General features: G+C 45.8%; 1 protein-coding gene across 4 annotated transcripts in view; it reads left to right on the forward strand.

Annotated features, from left to right (window-relative positions):
• The window catches only part of PHF14 (PHD finger protein 14), a 164,176-nt gene that overhangs the window by 45,196 nt on the left and 118,764 nt on the right, over positions 1-216 (forward strand). The window lies entirely within an intron of this gene.

Raw genomic sequence — 216 nt, forward strand, 5'->3', positions numbered from 1 at the left:
CTCTCTTTCTCCCTCTCTTTCTCCCTCTCTTTCTCCCTCTCTTTCTCTCTCTCTTTCTCTCTCTCTTTCTCTCTCTCTTTCTCTCTCGCTCTTTTTTTGTTTGTTTTGTTTGTGTCTGATTCGAGGTTCTTTATGAACCTGCTTGGTTCTTTGCTTGGAGCTTCCCTCCCTCCCTCTCTTTCTCTCCCTCTCTTTCTCTCCCTCTCTTTCTCTCCC

This window comes from Neopelma chrysocephalum, unplaced genomic scaffold, assembly GCF_003984885.1.
Source record: "Neopelma chrysocephalum unplaced genomic scaffold, ASM398488v2 Primary Assembly neopelma1_67, whole genome shotgun sequence".
Lineage (NCBI taxonomy): Eukaryota > Metazoa > Chordata > Aves > Passeriformes > Pipridae > Neopelma > Neopelma chrysocephalum.